Source organism: Muntiacus reevesi, chromosome 21 (assembly GCF_963930625.1).
Source record: "Muntiacus reevesi chromosome 21, mMunRee1.1, whole genome shotgun sequence".
In the NCBI taxonomy this organism is placed as follows: Eukaryota; Metazoa; Chordata; class Mammalia; order Artiodactyla; family Cervidae; genus Muntiacus; species Muntiacus reevesi.
The window spans coordinates 46,916,994-46,935,061 of NC_089269.1; positions in this window are offsets into that span (position 1 = coordinate 46,916,994).

Here is an 18,068-nt window from a genome sequence, read left to right on the forward strand (position 1 = left end):
TACTCTAAGAAGTCACGACCTCTCTGAACTCATACCAGGCCACACTCCCCTTTGTCTATTGCCAAGGGATGGTGGAAATGTGAATTAGTCAAACTACATGACCGCTTCCCCTTCCACGTTACCCTCACTCTCCCCTCTGCATGGCTATACCTCTTTTTGGATACCCACATGGCTCAGACCTGCACTTTGTTTAGGCCTTTGCTCAACAAGTCCTGACTGACTGCTCTACATAAAATAAACCCTTTTCCCCACAGCTGTTCCTTGATTCTGCTCTTTTTTTAATGGGTAGTTTTTCCCATTTAGGGATGCTACAATTTTTTTTTTTTTAATTTGACTGTGCCAGGCCTTGTTGCAGTATGCAGGATTTTTAGTTGTGGCAGACGAACTCCTCATCGCAGCAAGTGGGATCTGTGAGGTGAGCAGAAGTAGCGCCATGGCAGGCAACTTAGATTAGGAGTAGGCCTTCCTACTTCTGGGTGGTAAGATTATCAGGCCACCTGGATACAACCAACCAGTATTTGCTTAACACTGACCGCTGTTTGCCAATTAGGAAATTAGGAACGGGGCAGAAACTCCTGGGAAGGTCCTGCATGCGAAAGTTTTGACCAATGAAATTGCTTTGCAAACTTGTAACCAATCCGCTTAAACCAACTACCAACGGTGTGTGCTCACCCTATAAATTTGTGTAACAGCTTGGGCTAGGGGCTCTCTGACCCTGCACCACTGCGTTGGTTGTGGCAGAAGCCCTGGCTCGAGTCAGTAATAAACTTCCCTTTTTGCGAGTTGCATTGTCTTGGAAGCCTTCTCTCTTCCCGCTCGGGGATTTGGACATCGCGCATAACAGGATCTAGTTCCCTGACGGACCAGGGATAGAACCCAAGCCCCCTGCACGGGACCATGGAGTTAAAGGCACTGGACCACCAGGGGAGTTCCAATTCTGATTTATTTTTATGAATGGGTTTTCTCCTAGTGTGTCACACTGTCTATGTGGAAATGGGCTTCCCTGGTGGCTCAGATGGTAAAGAGACCCGGGTTCAATCCCTGGGTTGGGAAGATCCCCTGGAGGAGGGCATGGCAACCCACTCCCGTATTCTTACCTGGGAAATCCCTTGGACAGAGGTCCCTGGAGGGTTACAGTCCATGGGTTCACACAAAGTCGGACATGACTGAATAACTAAGCACATACATTATTTCATATGTGGAAATAAATCACCAACCAAAGAACAACAAAATCTGATTATCAGAGCTTGCTATAGCAAGAAAGTCAGTCACTGCCATTTGCACTTTTCTGCAGAGTCAAAGGTGGGCAGAGGAGAGGAAAAGTTTATAGCTGAAAAGGGAAGTCTTCAGGTATGCCTGGAGGGCAGGTTGTTGGCAAGGGGAAGCAGGCTAGCTGGAAGTGGGACATCTGATGTGATTGGTTACAGGTTGCATATATGGTTTTCTCTGGTCAATTTTAAGTTGGAAGCAGGGATAAACATCAAAGAAGCTGTCAGTTATCAATCATGTCCTGATCATTTGGGGCCATTTGTTAAAGAAATTATTGTTCAGTTTCCAGGACAGGTACTAGAGATAGCAGTTTGACTTCTACAAGTCTGACTTATAATAGGCTGGCTTTCTCAACTTATTGTAGATTAAAGAGTTGCTTTCCTAAGCAGGTTGCTGTAGGTTGTGGGTCAGAGTTCCACTTTTACATATTTTGGCCATTATCATCTGTATATTCAGTTTCTCATATATTTGCCTCTGTAGATGTCCACTGTCTGCTTCTCTCCATGAAAATGTAACTTTTTAAAATGTAACTTTGGGGCAGAGACAATGTCCGATGATTTATCATGTGAGGGACCAGGGTTGATGTTTATGCATTTCCTAATTCCCAGTGTCCTACACCTAGTACATGCACAATAAATATTTGCTGAATGAATAAATAAAAATAGGGCAGACATGATCTTACCTGTCTTTCTATGAAAGGTTAAATGAAGGATAAGTCACTTCAGGGAGAAAGAGACTGAATTATTTAAAGTAATTTCAGAAGCCAAGATTCAGCAAATACTTTCTCCTCTATTTTGTTTATATAGATACATTATCTCTTGCTTGTAAATGACTTGGAAGTGACCTTTAAAACTAGAGTATGGAAAAAGGATTTTGGGGTTTTGTTTCTTGTTTTAATCTATGTGGTATGAGTCATATTATACAACTGTTACCGTTAATAGCTAGAAATAGACCTACACTGTTTTTCCGCTTCGGTGGCTCACTTTTGAAAGACAAAGACATAGGAAATAGAATTGTGACAAACTCTAAATATAAACCACAAAAATGAATTGTTTCAAAGGTCTGTCTTGACCACCAGCACATTTTGAGGGCTTCCCTGTTGGCTCAGCAGGTAAAGAATTCAGAGGCAATGCAGGAGACATAGGTTTGATCCCTAAGTAACAAAGATCCCCGGGAGAAGGAAATGAAACCCACTCTAACATTCTTGCCTGAAAAATCCCATGGACAGAGGAGCCGGGAGGCCCGCAGTCCAAAGGGTCACAGACAGCCGGACACGACCACGCGCAAGCATTTTGACGTACTCCGTTCATCTCTCCAATTTACAACGGAAGCCGAGCGCCCCCTGATGTTTGGGTGGCATTACTGCTCTTCCTTCAGTTTATTTCTCAAAAAGGTGTTTCTAAGCTTCTGCTCAGATGATAAATAATCTGCCTGCAATGCAGGAAACCTGGGTCTGCTCCCTGGGTTGGCAAGATCCCCTGGAGAAGGGAGTGGTAACCCACTCCACTCTTCTTGCCTGGAGAAATCCATGGACAGAGGAGCCTGGCGGGCTGCAGTCCAAGGGGTCGAAAAGTTTCCATGAAGTGTATATATAAATAAAATCTATGGAAGATGGTATGGAGATTCCTTAAAAAATCAGGAATAAAACCATGGTATGACTCAGCAGTTCCGCTCCTAGGCATATACCCTGAGGAAACCAAAATTGAAAAAGACACATGGATCCCATTGTTCATTGCGGCACTGCTTACAACAGCTGGAACATGGAACCAACCTAGATGCCCATCGACAGATGAATGGATAAAGAAGTTGTGGTACATCTACACCATGGAATACTACTCAGCCATAAAAAGGAACACATCTGAGTCAGTTCTAATGAGGCGGATGAAACTAGAGCCTATTATGCATAGTGAAGTAAGTCAGAAAGTGATCGATAAATATACTAACGCATATATACGGAATCTAGAAAAAGGGCACTGAAGAATTTATCTGCAGGGCAGCAATGGAGAAACAGACATAAAGAACATATTTATGGACATGGGGGGAGGGTGAGATGTATGGAAGGAGTAATGTGGAAACTTACATTACCGTATGTAAACTAGAGAGCCAACGGGAATTTGCTGTATGTCTCAGGAAACTCAAACAGGGGCTCTGTATCAACCTAGAGGGGTGGGATGGGGAGGGAGAAGGGAGGGAGGTTCAGAAGGGAGGGGCTATCTGTATACCTGTGGCTGATTCATGTTGCAGTTCGACAGGAAACAGCAAAATTCTGTAAAGCAATTATCCTTTAATTAAAAATTAAATTAATTGAAAAAAAAAAATAAAATCTTCCGGGTCTGAGTAGGAGAGAGATTTTGAGGTCGAATCTTTGACACAATGGTGAATGCAGAGTTTAATCAGTTGTTTTTTGACCATTATGATCTTGGGGCACCATTGTTCTACTAATTCCTACCTGAGCTCAAAATTCCAAATGTTTTCCCCCAAATCTTACCCTGTCTTCATCCAAAATACTTGAACAGCTATGTGTAGTCTTTAAGCAGTGTAGATGCATCCACTTTCCTTTCTTTGGAAAAGGGCTATATATAACTCAAAATTATTGGAAACACCTGCATTCTTCTGGCCCTAGTTAAGTGCTCCACAGACATCATTGTATTGAATCTCCCCAACTGTTTTATGAGCTCTGTTATTATTGTAATTTTGCAAATGATAAAACTGACTTTTTAAGAGGCTGAACAACTCTCCCAGGTTTTCACAGCTGGTGTGTTACAAAACTGAAATTTGCACCTTTACAAAGGTCTGTATAACTCAGTGACCTAGATCGCTTAGCCAGTAGACAAGATGGTCTTATTCCTAACACGTTTTATGTTTGTTTGTCCAGACTCTTGCCTTTGTTCATAAATAAAGCAATCATTCCCCAACAACAACATAAATGTAGATTACTCACTTTCTAAGAATGATCCCGTGGTCCTGGTAATTGGAACTAAAGTTCCAACACTAAAGGACATGTCAGGTGTGAAGGAAAATTAAGAACTGCATCAGTTATTTAGAATTGATGCTTTCAGATTGTGGTGCTGGAAAAGACTTTTGAAAGTCCCTTGGACAGTAAGGAGATCAAACCAGTCAATCCTAAATAAAATCAACCCTGCATATTGATTGGAAGGACTGATGCTGAAGCTGAAGCTCTAATACTTTGGACAGTGAATGTGAAGAGTTGACTCATTGGAAAAGACCCTGTTGCTGGGAAAGACTGCGGGCAGAGGAGAAGAGGGTGACAGAGAATTAGATGGTTGGATGGCATCATTGACACAATGGATGTGAGTTTGACCAAACTCTGGGAGATAGTGAAGGATAGGGAAGCCTGGCATGCTATATTCTATGGGGTCCCAAAGAGTCAGACATGACTTAGCAAGTGAACAACTCTCCTGTCAGACTCTGTGTGACTCCATGGACTATAGCTCGCCAGGATCCTCTGTCCATGGAATTCTCCAGGCAAGAATACTGGAGTGGGTAGCCATTCCCTTCTCTGGGGGATCTTCCCCACTCAGGTCAAACCCAGGTCTCCTGCATTGCAGGTGGATTCTTTACCATCTGAGCCACCAGAGAAACCCAACTGAACAACAACAATTATTTAAGAGCTAAGAACCCCGCAGTTTCAGTCTACACACTCTTCATCATCCGTTGCCATATTTAGTTTTTTCTCATATGCTTCAAAACAATGCTCTTTTGAGCACCATAGACTCCAGAAATAAAATGCCTTAAAAATTAATGAAATAAAAGATATTTTAATTTTAGGAAGCCTTTTAAAATTATTCTGGGCTCCTTAAAAGCTGAGATTTAGAATGCTAGAGATATATAGCAGGTGTTCATTTATTATTTGTTGAATGAATGAAAGCTTTCATGCATGAAAGCAATCCATTCAGGGTAATTCCTAGAAAAAAGGAGTTTCAAGAGATTGATATTAAGATTGGGGAAAAGAAGACAAAGGGGTGCAGCAAAACCAGGACTTAGGAAAATATAGAGTATTAGAAGGATCACTCATTTTTAACTAGATTACAGATGCTTGGAGAGAAAAATAAAGTCACTCAGTCATGTCTGACATTTTGTGACCCCATGGATTGTAGCTCTACCAGGCTCCTCCGTCTATGGGATTCTCCAGTCAAGAGTACTGGAGTGGGTTGCATTTCCTTCTGCAGGGGATGTTCCTGACTCTGGGATCGAACCCAGGTCTCCCGCATTGTAGGCAGACACTTTACCGTCTGAGCCACCAGGGAAGCTTCAACACTGTTTAGGATTTTCCCTAAACTATACAGATGACACCACCCTTATGGCAAAGAGTGAAGAGGAGCTAAAGAGCCTCTGGATGAAAGTGAAAGAGGAGAGTGAAAAAGTTGGCTTAAAGCTCAACATTCAGAAAACTAAGATCATGGCATCTGGTCCCATCAACTCATGGGAAATAGATGGGGAGACAGTGGAAACAGTGTCAGACTTTAATTTTGGGGGCTCCAAAATCACTGCAGATGGTGACTGCAGCCATGAAATTAAAAGACGCTTACTCCTTGGAAGAAAAGTTATGACCAACTTAGACAGCATATTAAAAAGCAGAGACATTACTTTGCCAACAAAGGTCCATCTGGTCAAGGCTATGGTTTTTCCAGTGGTCATGTATGGATGTGACAGTTGGACTGTGAAGAAAGCTGAGTGCCAAAAAATTGATGCTTTTGAACTGTGGTGTTGGAGAAGACTCTTGAGAGTCCCTTGGACTGCAAGGAGATCCAACCAGTCCATCCTGAAGGAGATCAGTCATTGGAAGGACTGATGCTGAAGCTGAAACTCCAATACTTTGGCCACCTCATGCGAAGAGTTGACTCATTAGAAGAGACCCTGATGCTTGGAGGGATTGGGGGCAGGAGGAGAAGGGGACAACAGAGGATGAGATGGCTGGATGGCATCACCGACTCAATGGGCATGAGTATGAGTAAACTCTGGGAGTTTGTGATGGACAGGGAGGCCTGGCATACTGCGATTCATGGGTTCACAAAGAGTCGGACAGGACTGAGCGACTGAACTGAACTGAACTGAAACTGTGACTGCTTCTCATAATGCTGTGCTCTCATGCTATACTTTTGCTCTCTTTCTAAACAGTAATAAGTATTATTTTTCTTCCAGTATGAATGCAGAACTCCTGTTGAGATTCTGTTTCTCTCATCCTAATAACCAGACAAGCTAAATAAGTTGCAAAGCCACCATTTATTATTTTTCAACCCAACCATTATATGAAATATCGAGCCTACTTCTGCAGAAGCAGATACCATTTTATATTAGAAATTTGCAAAACTGTTTTGCCAACAGAAACCCATCTCTGCTCCATATATTCTCACTTGCATATGAGGTCCAATTCTGCTGAAATTCTGAACTACATGAATGCATCAAGCAATTCTGTTTACTGGGAACAAACAATAATGTTCACATCTATAGTTAAAGCCCTTTGATTTGCCTCCTGCGAAGCAGTGTAGCTTGAGAAACAGCAAAAGCATGACAAGCAGAAAGAAGAAAACACTGGGAGGTGAACATGTTTTGCTAAAATTTTAAAGAGTGTTGGCATTGCTTTAGTTCCTGAAGTGAATCAGCACATTAATTTGTTCCTACACATACATTACATTAACCAAAAATCAGTTTTTCCTCTTTCCACTATATAATTATTAAGTGGATATTTAAAAGGGTATTACTTTGAGGTACCAAAATTATCCATGTGTCTAGAATACAAACCAGCTCCGTCTGACAAAGGAATGGAAATGATTCCAGGATGTCGATCACTGGTGAGCAGCCCAGCCCGGAGAAAGGGCCTGGACTCCATTCTGGGGATTTTGTATTTGTATGTAGCACTTCCACTTACTATCCGTGTGATCCGGAACACGTCATTTATCTATGTTTTGATGTGGCCTATTTTTAAAGTCTTTATTAATTTTGCTACAACATTGCTTCTGCTTTATGTTTTTATTTTTCTGTTTGCTTGTTTCCTTTTTGGCCATGAGGCATGTGGAATCTTAGCTTCTTCCTTACCAGGGATCCAACTCACCACCCCCCCGCCCCTCCTCCTCCACCCTCATGCATCAAAAGGGGAAGTCTCAACCTCTAGACCACCCAGGAAGTCCCTAACCTTCCTGAATATCATTTTCCTGAGGGGAAAGAGCTTCCTTTCAAGGTCTAAGTGACGACTGTGGGTGATTTTGCAAACTCCAAGCACAGTGCGCCACCTCATTAAAAGATTAGCTACCGGGTGCTTTTTAATGCGTTCTTATTTCCCTGTTGGAATACTGGCTATATTTGAAGAGATTGACAATTTAAAATTAAATACCAAAATGAGAATATTTCTTACCTCTTTGAGGTAGGATTTTGGATGACTCCCATGTTTTGTACACGGTGTAAATTTTAAATGAAAAGCAGCATATACAATTTTATATTACACACACACATATATGTGGTATATATATGTAATTTCACACATGTATAATTTAATAATACACACACTATATATATAAACATATGTCTATATATAGGGCTTCCCTGGGGGCTCAGACAGTAAAGCATCTGCCTACAATGCAGGAGACCTGGGTTCAATCCCTGGGTTGGGAAGATCCTCTGGAGAAGGAAATGGCAACCCACTCCAGTACTCTCGCCTGGAAAATCCCATGAACAGAGGAGTCTGTTAGGCTATAGTACATGGAGTTGTGAAGAGTCAGACACAACTTCATATATATATGTATATAATCAGAAACACAACCAATTAACAAATTGATTTTGATTATAAAACAATAAAAATAAAAATATTTGGGCTGTAATTTCAAGGGACTTCAACACAGAATTTTGGTCTGGGCTAATCCAAGGTTTATTTTCAAATGGTTCCCCCTCACCATCCCTTATTATTAATGAATGTAATATGTCATATACTTGAGGCCCAAGGTCATGTAAACTGTGGTGACAGATCAGCTCCATTCCATCCACTGTGATTCAGAGAAAGTTCACAGTAACCCCAGGGTTTTGGATGTCCTAAAGAGGTAGCAAGCACAAACTGATGCTTCAAGGCAGTTTCTCAGTTCATCAGGTTTTCTAAAGATTTACCATAACAAACTATTGTTTGTATAATATGTTTTCAATAAACACTCATTGCTTTCTGCATCTACCACTTATGTGTTTAACCTTTATGAGCAAAAGCTAGCAGTTTCTTCTGTCATTTGTGGACTTGGATCCTATGTCGGTGTTCTCCTCTCCAGGTCTCTGTGGAAGAGAAACAGAAGGGATCATTGTCTGTTGTCAGAGGTACATGTATCCTGAACTATGTAGCCTGCCTCAGCAGTAGATATGTGTGTAAGTCTTGGTGAATCAAGTCTACATTTGATCTTGGGTGAGGTCTCTGGAGTATCACAGTGAAAAGTCATCCATGAGAGCAAAGGGCATAGACAGATTCTGTTTCCAAGAGAGCATTAATGACCTTCTGTTTAAGAGAGTTGGCAAAAACAAAGTGAGATCCTTATTTCTGAACCTGATACCTTCTCGGCAAATTCAGACTTTTTAGAAATTAAGTTCTAATATATAGTCCATCTCATAAATTTTCATTTTAGCAGTGAGGAAACAGATTCAGGAATTAGTTACACACATTGCTCAAAGCTATGCAGCTAGCTGGAGAAACCATTGGAATCCTGGCTTCCTGAATGAGGTTCTGGCCTTCTGTATTGGATCTGATAGATTTTTGGTAGAAGGCCTTTTGATTTAATCTTGATTTATCAAAACTCTCTCCATCTGAATAATGCTATTTGTGTTCTAAGTCAAAACCGCTTTTATGCCACAGTTGATTTGAAATTGACAAGAATAGATGAGACCAAGATAGACCTTGAATATCCCTGTGAGTTTCTAAAATAAAAGGAAAGAGAGAAAGAAAGAAAACTGTGAAAAAAAGGAGAGAGAAAGGAAGAAAGTTAGTTTTGATTTGAATCTCCTCATTGTTATTATATTTTCTTCTTTGCATTTGTGCAGTGAATTGGGGCAAGCACTCTGGAAGTATTTTCATTAAGAAGTCAGTAGAATATGAAGTATTATTTGGAAGACAAGTATCCACAAACTTGATGAAACCACTGGCATTTACATCAGTTAGTGATAATCTACTTTTAAAAGATCCAGGATCAATGAAGCAGAATAAATTGCCCAGAACCAGACAGTGAGATATGTATGCATTTACTGCTTGATAAATAATGTATCAGTAAGCTACAGAGAATGGATTATTTAACAAATGGAACTAAAAAATTAGCTACTTGGGAAATTAAAAGTTTTTATTTGCTTGTTACCATGTTAAAGTAAAAAAGTGAATTCTCTCTGTGGAATAATATAGCTTAAAAGGCTAATGAAAATAATCAAAGTCAGTGGGCAAAATGAATTAAAAAAAAAACTACATGTATTGTTATTTAAGGGTAGAAATCAAACATACAACTTATGTTTGTTTAATCAATTTAAGCTTTTTTTCTTCACTTAGTTATTTACAAAATCCTTTAGTTAAAATATGAAGCTTTTTTCAAGCTAAGTCACACTCTTCACTTATGATTATTGATTTCCCCATTTCTTCCCACATTTTATTTTCATCAGAATTTAATGATCTTGTCTCGGATGTTTCTTCCACATTCCTGTTTTGATTTTTCTGCCAAGTCAACCATCTTATGTTTTTTAATATATTTCCATCCTCAAAATATACTCATTTGCATTTACTGATTTTTTTCACTATGAAAATATTTGCTCATTAAAAACTGGAAGCCCAGAAAAATGTTTTAAAGAAAATGATAATCAGACACAGGTTGAAACATTTGAAACATTTTCTTTCTCTCCAGCCATTTCCTTTCACATGGGTGTTGGTTCATGTGTTTGTGTGTATGTGTGAAAGAAGAGAGAAATCAGGGTTACAGTGGCTATGGAATTCTTTGCCTGTTTTTACTCTATTTTCATAACAATATTTAGGTCATTAAGGATTCCTTAGTAGCAGGAAAACATGAAGCTGAAAGAACAAATACACTATCATTTATTTAACCTTTCTCTGTGGGACACTTAGAACGTTTCCAAATTTTCACCATTATAAGTAGTTCTCAGATGAAAGCAAATTTACAAAACATTTGAATACATCTCTCATTATTATCTTGAGAAGGAAATGACAACCCACTCCAGTGTTCTTGCCTGGAGGGTCCCAGGGATGGAGGAGCCTGGTGGGCTGCCATCTATGGGGTCGCAGAGTCAGACACGACTGAAGCGACTTAGCAGCAGCAGCAGCTGATTATTATCAAGCATAAATTTCTAGATTATATCTTGGCCTGTATTGGGGAAATATAATTAGAAGCAAAAATCAAAAATCTTCCAGCCCAGAAAACCTGTCCACAAGAGTCACAGAGGAAAAAGAAAAGAGTTTCATTAATGAAAAAGCATTAAACCAGAATGTGACATGTATTAGAGGCAATCTGCTAAAAGATTGCAAAGACAGGAAGAAATCTGACCTTTATTCTATAGAGTTGCAAAGGTACCACCCAACGCATACCTATTTTAAGGGTAAATATTTAAGGATTCTTCAAGTAAAGGACTCACAGTGCCTCTGTCACAGATAGTTCATCCTAAATTAACCTGGTGATGAGGGTGACCATCTAGGTAGCTAATTTGTGTTATCCAGAGGAGAAACAAGATTCCCATATCTTCATGGCAGGAGGTTGTTTTGTAACTTGGAGCAAGATATCCAGTGAAGTTAGGTTCTTATTACTCACAGAAACTGGAAGATAGTGATGTTTACATTTCAAGGAGAAGTGGGCACAGCTACTAGAGAAAGATATTCTTGGCTCGTAGAGCTGGCAGGGAACTATCCAACTTTTAAAAGAATTTATATACATTCCAACAGAGGAGAGGACACAAGTTTTTTTCCTAAAATAAATGCCCTAAGATAAAGGAGAGAAGGGAAATCTCTTCCTTTATTTTCAGTGAGGAAAATTAAAGTTCTTATATCTAATTTGTATTTTTCCTTGCTCCTGCTTTTATTTGACAGAAAATTCAAATTCTCTTTTTTAATTTCACTTAAATTTAAATAAAACACACCTCTTTTAAACTATGCCTTTGTTTCAAGAAGTAAATCCATTTGAAAGGAACATTTCTCTTTAGGTTCTTTAAACTCCATTTTGTACTTAGAGTGGATTAAAGATGGTGCTAGATTATTTCTTGCTCTTCCCAGGAGAAGTGTAGTTTATTTTTCCTTCTATGACCCTGGAATATCTTTAAGCAGTTGCAAATGGTGGAAAGGACGCCAGACCTCCTAAAAATATAGGTGTTTTTTCCCTTGGTTTCTTAGAGCCCTCAGCCACTAGGATAGATGTCTGATTACCTTGTTGGAAAGGTGTAGGTAAGAACCTTAAGACCACATGTATAGGCAGAGGAGCCCATCTGAATCAAGACTTTTAGATATCATTGCCAAGTGCCAGGCAAGGAGCTGAGCTGTTATTGACTCTAGGCCCCAGCTATCAGCTGAAGTCAGTGCCCCAGGACACTTGAGTGCCACCTCATTTCTTGATCCATGAAGTCATGATATATAAAATGGCTATTAAGTCAGTAAGGTTTTGAATACTTTGTTACACAATAAGACAGAACCGATACTTTGGCCACCTGATATGGAGAGCTGACTCACTGGAAAAGACCCTCATGTTGGGAATGATTGAGGGCAGGAGGAGAACGGGATGACAGAGAATGAGATGGTTGGATGGCATCACTGACTTAATGGACATGAGTGTGAGCAAACTCCAGGAGATAGTGGAGGACAAGGAAGCTTGGTGTACTGCAGTCCATGGGGTTGCAAAGAGTTCGACAGGACTTACCAACTGAAAAATGACAAAGAAACAGATTCTGGGCTGAATGCAGAATCTTTTTCTGTCTTCATTCTTCTTTGGTAAAAGGAAAAGCACTGTATTCACTGTTAGATCATAGTTGGTCTGTGAGCATAGGCTTCTTCCTTTCGCTCACAGGATTTTTCAGCTATAAAGCTAGAGGGCAGTTTTATTTCTGAAGTGTTTCTACAGCTTAGCATCTAATAAATAACAGTCCCTTCTTCAGAGAAGATCTCTGCACAGCTATGAAGAAATATTCAATATCTGCCTATATCTCTAATTTAAAAAAAATGTGTGAACACACCCAATTCAGAAAAAACAGAGAGAAGATTATTCATTTACAATGCTTGCACAACTACATTCTTTACTAGGTTGCAGACAAGAAACCAAGAAAAAATATTCCATGTTGGGTTTCATTCCTTCCCACAGTCTCTCTCACACAGCCATTGCAAAATGCAGGGGTAACCCACGGAAGAAGCAACTCTGAGGAAAATAGTTAATGATTTTAAAAGCTAGTAACCAAGAAGGAGGGTGGGATATTAGGAGAAAAAACAAGACAGAATGGGGTAAATGGAGGAACTACTTTTTGTTTGTTTATTTTGCTGTGTTTTTTGCCTGTATTAATACAGTTTATATTTTAAAAAAATAAAAGAAAAGTCAGTTTTTTAACCCATTAGCAGGAAAGATGTATACATTCTTTCCTGAATCAGGAAGATGCTCAACTCTGGATTTTTTTTGGTCTTTTTATAAAAGTTTCTTTCTGTTTTCAGTATTTTCATATAAATTGATCGGCATTTGAATTTGGATGGGAGTCAGAAAAAGGAGCAGATTGTGGCTTTACAATAGGGAGCAGAGAGAGGATTTACAATTGAGGGTGACTTGAGTGATGCAAGGGAAGTCCGTGAACCTCTTCAGACTGTTTCCCTCCCGGAATGGAGAGGAAGGGCCAGTCAGTGTACACCTGTCTCACAGCTGGGTGGAGCTGATGCTGAGTTGGGGCTGGCACAGGGAAAGTGAAGGCATGCAACCGGGGTGGTGGCCAGGATAAGCAGCATCAAAGATTCAACCACACCCAGTGATAAAAGATGAGAAGAAGGGCAATGAAGATGATCAAGTCGAGGAAAGAATTTCTGTATGACAAAGTTGTGACATGGAATCTGGACAGTATGGATCCTGAGACAGAAGATGAAAAGAAGCAAGAAGCTGGAGGCTAGATTTTTAAATGTTTTCTTTTTGTTTGATTTGGTTTGGTTTGGTTTAGCTTCCCATGCTGAAGATATCGAATATACCTGCAGAACTAGAAAGGCAGCAGTTTCGAACTTGTGGATCGACCTTGAGATATCTGCAGTGGTTCCCGGACACTGATGTTGAGAAAAGTTCCAGAAGATGGCAGCCTGACCCACTTCAAACCTCCTCTCCCATTCTTGCCCAATAAATTCCTTCTGTCTATTATTGCAAGAGTCATGGCCGACCAAAGTCCTTCTTCTTTCCAATTACCCCTCCTGGAAGTCTCTTTAAAGATTCATCATTTGAGTCTTTCCTCCAGATTAGCTTAATGAGACACACAGCTGCTGGATCCTGGGCTAGCCATAAAATGCCTTTCTTTGTCATTAACGCCAGTGTAGTTTTGGTTTGAAATAGACATACTGGGTTACGGTCTTTTATGGTCTTTCATTATCTTTACTTGTTAATCCATCATCACCTAGCTTCGAGGCTTGTGGTTGAAATACTTGTCAGAAGTGGTATGCTCTTCTTGTTTTGGCTGCGATGTAATGTCTTATGGCTGGTGAAAGCTACATACTTTCATTTTGCCCTTGGAATTTAAGAATTTGGCTACATTTAAAATTTTTTCCATTTTCTTAGGACCTCAGTGAGTACTTTTTAGCTGTACGTTTGAGTCTTTTTTTTTTTAACATCAACTTCTTTTTAAAGTGATGTCCCTTGCTTTCACCTGTTTTTTCTCCCTAACTCTAAATTTGCCTTTCAGGTCCTTTAATTTGTTCTCCAAGGCCTTTATACTTTCCCTTCTGAGTTACATTTTTTTTCCATGTTTGATCTGTTTGGAGCTTGATCTTCCAAACCTCCAGTTTTTCCCCATGGCAGTGACCTCCCTCAAGCCTCCGCCATTCCCTTTAGACATTTTTAATACAAAAGTTATATGTTATTTTAGGAACGAGAAGCTGTGTAATCCCATGATGCAGTCTGCCTAGGCTCTTACAGACATCTGTTTGTTTATGTAAGGCATCCTCTCATTTTCCCAGGAGATCTCTTCCTCAAAGGTCCCCCTGCCAGTTGTGGGGACTCAGTTTGCACTTTCTTTTTTCTGATTGCTGAGTCCCGTTTTGTGTTCTCTTAAGTGACTCCAGGATCTCTTTTCTCGTGAAACTTAGGTTGTAATTAGCAATAGCTCACCCTAGGGTGACAGGGATTCTCACTGTTGACTGGGGGTCTAATGACCTTAAAGTGCTGTCTCTCTCCTGGGGCCCAAGGACATGCCTCTGTGTATCCTAGCTCTTGCTTCCTCCCTTTGTCTGTCTGTCTGTCTGTCTCTCTTTATCCTCATTCTCAATGAGAGTGCTCTCCAAGGCCCTGGGACAATGAGGACCCACCCTCTACATAAGTCTTGCACAGTTTTGCTGCCCTGACATTGCTGCCTTTGAGACTGCGTGCATGCACGTGTGCATGCTAAGTCACCCAGTCGTGTTTGACTCTGCGACCCCATGGACTGCAGCCCACCAGGCTCCTCTGTCCATGGGATTCTCCGGGCAAGGCTACTGGAGTGGGTTGCCATTTCCTTCTCCAGGAGATCTTCCCAACCCAGAGATCGAACCTGGGTCTCTTCTGTCTCCTGCACTGGCAGCTGGGATCTTGACCCCTAGCGCCACCTGGGAAGCCCGTAAGTGTACAAATGCCAACCGCCCTCCAGGACTATTTCTGAAGCAGTTAAGGTCCCATTTCCCTCCCTACTGTTCTCATGCCCAGTACAGGTCTTCAGGCCCAAACTCGGGCGTCTGCACCAGGAATCCATTGCCTCTCCTGACTCTCACAATTGAACACAGCGCCTCTCTTTCCTCCTGGAATCTGTCAGAGCCTGAAGCTTCACAGAAAGCAGTTCTCTTTGCTCTGCCTCTTGGTTGGGTCAGTCCAGCTGCTGCTTGGCTCCACTTGCTCCGTGGGATCAGAATTGGGGGCAGGGGCTTGCTGGGATTCTGTTCCAGCAGCTCTGGGAGGCCTTCTCAGGACAAGGAAGGAGGCCTGGTGAATTTAAGACGTGATGTTGGAAATACAATGGGAGTCTAAAACATTGCATATTTCCCAAGGGGAAAGGTAATGGATGTCAGGAACTGAGAAGTAGTTAAGTTACTTAGAAGTTGGGAGAGAGAAGAGACAAGCTTAGGGGTAGCAAAGGCTGATGATGAGGGTGAGAGGGTTCTGTGACCAGTGAGTCACTGGATGGCTCGGAGCTGGGGCAATGAGATGACATTTATTGTGCAGGAAGCTTACTCTGGGAGAGATGTCTTTAAAGTAGGAAGAGTACAGGTACTTGAATTAGGGGATTATATATATATATATATCTTTGAGGCTCAGTGTTCTCCTGATTTCATCTGTAATCCATATGTAATTCATAGCATTCTTAGAGGTTTGATGGGTAAAGATAGAACAGATCAAGCACCTGGTATGTGTGTGCTCAGTCATGCCTGACTCTGCAGCCCCATGGACTGCAGACTGCCAGGCTCCTCTGTCCATGGAATTCTCCAGGCAAGAATACTGAAGCGGGTTGTTACTCCCTTCCCCAGCGGAACTTCCCGGCACGGGGAGGGAACTGGCATCTCTGCATCAGCAGGCAGATGCTTTGCCGCTAGCGTCACCTGGTGGGCCTGCAATGCAGACTACATTTCTTACTCTTGTCCTTTCCTGTTAGACTGCAAACTCTTTGAGAACAAAAACTGTGTCTTGGTCATTACCAAACACCTAACACTTAAGGTGGGCTTCCCTGGTGACTCAGAGGGTAAAGAATCTGCCTGCAGTGCAGGAGACCTGGGTTTGATCCCTGGGTCGGGAAGATCCCCATGGCTACCCACTCCAGTATTCTTGCCTGGAGAATCCCCATGGATAGAGGAGCCTGGTGGGCTGCAGTCCATGGGGTCACAAAGAGCTGGACACAACTGAGTGACTAAACACACACGTGACACTTAAGATAATGTACCTTAATTGTAGTTGTTGCAGTGTGGGAGGGGGTCATTTTGGAAACAGAGTCAACAGACATGGTTCATGGTGGGGGCAGCAGGTGGTACAATATGAAAGAGAAAAAAGTCCAGCTGTAAAGTGAGAGCACAAAACTATATCCCTTACTTCCCTGTGATTTGTTTTGTACGTTGTATGGTTTCTCCATAAAACTACATTATGAAACCTCCTTCTGCACATAATTTGCCTCCAGCCGAAGCACTTGCTAACCCCAGTGCATCTCTTTCAGGATACTGAAAAGACATTTGGCATTGGAATTATTCTAGTTTCTGGATGTCTGTTTTATAACTGTTAGCATACTGGTTATACACTGATGTTACAGTATCATAAAGTTTGCTGTTAAGATTATAAAATAGATTTTCCTTCTTATCTCTCTTTATCTGCTAAGGTATTTGGATTTACCTCATGGGCAACTAAGCAGTCTTACAGATAATATGGGGCAGGCTGTGATGGAGTCTGATTTGCTTTTTTTTTTTAATTGGAGTATGGTTGCTTTACAGTGTGGTTTCCGCCCATACAGTGACGTGAATCAGCGGTACACGAACACATATCCTCTCTCTTCTGGATTCCCCTCCCATCAAGGTCACCGCAGGGCCCTGAGCAGACTGCCCTGAGCGATACAGCAGCTTCTCATTAGGTTATCTATTCTATATGTAGTAGTGGGTATACGCCAATCCCAATCTCCCAATCATCACATCTCTCCCTTGCATTTAAGAAAGAACTGAACTGGGAGCACGGAGTGTAGCTGGAGGAAGGAGATCCTGCAGGTGGTTACAGAAGTCTAGTAGGTAGGAAAGAGAGGAGGCGTTAGTAAAGTGGAAAGTTGGAAAAAGCTTTCAGAGATACTCAACAAGTGAGTATCAAAAGGTTTGTTTACTCAAGGAAAGCCAGTAGTGTTATAATTCTCTTTAAGGGGAAAAAGATGCAAATAACAAACTGAGTTGGGCTATTTGGGAGAACTTTATAACTGAAAATAATGTTTGATTAAAGGCTGATGTTTAGAAAATTGGATATATTTTTTCTTTTTTCTTTTTCTCCAAGATGCTCACTTAGTTTTTCTTTATTTCTGTTCTCATGAATGTTTTGACCCAAGAGAGCAGAATTGCCTAGGATAGATCAACATTTAGTTATTGGAAAATCACCAATCTCAGAAAAAACACTAAAAGTTTTCCCAACTAACAGTAGTTAACCAAGTTATTTTCACATACAAAAATCAGTTCACAAACTAGACATCACTGAAGAAAATCTGCCTGCACTGAATAGAGAGTGTTTGGACTGTGAAATCAGACAGTCCTTATTTTCATTTCCTGGCACTTGCTAATTAACCAATGAACTGTTCTGAGGGGTCCTCGTCTGTGAACTGAGCTAATCATGTCAGTCTTAAAAGAGATTTAGTGATATAATTCATATAAAACAATAGAGGTCTTAGTTTATAACACATGTCCCTAAAACATTACCCACTGTTATTAATTAACACTATTTCTCAGAGGCAGGGACATATTTCCTTATGGAAAGTTTGTACATAAATAGTTTGCATACAAAATAATATATGCAGGATATAGATTTTTGGAACCTACAGTATTATCTTAAAAAATTACAAATATATTATCAGCATCAAATACTAGTGTGTGAATCCAATCATGGTAAGCATATCATGTTAAATGA